This window comes from Galeopterus variegatus, unplaced genomic scaffold, assembly GCF_000696425.1.
Source record: "Galeopterus variegatus unplaced genomic scaffold, G_variegatus-3.0.2 Scaffold19598, whole genome shotgun sequence".
NCBI lineage: Eukaryota > Metazoa > Chordata > Mammalia > Dermoptera > Cynocephalidae > Galeopterus > Galeopterus variegatus.
Window position 1 is genome coordinate 13800 of NW_007745709.1, and position 344 is coordinate 14143.

Below are 344 nucleotides of genomic sequence, written 5' to 3' on the forward strand. Positions count from 1 at the left end.
TCTGGTGGGAGCTGGGAGGACTGGCTAGTTAAGAACTTTACTGACTCCGTGTCCTGGGCAGCGGGGCTTACTTCTGTGAGCGTTTGTTCATGCCTTCCTTGCGTGGGCCTCCTGTGACCCTCTTTCTTGCCAATATGGCCAAAGGTCTTGCTGAGGCTCTTCTGTGGTTTCTGAAATTTTGGGTTCCTGGGCTCCTCCTGCCCCTGGCTGTTCCTGGACATCGCTGGATTTGCACTCAGCTCTAGGCTGCCTCTCTCAGTCCCCAGCACATTTGCACTGTGACAGGTTGTGCCCATGGCATTACATATGAGGGGCTGAGAAGGCCTCCTGCCCTCCTGTCCTGT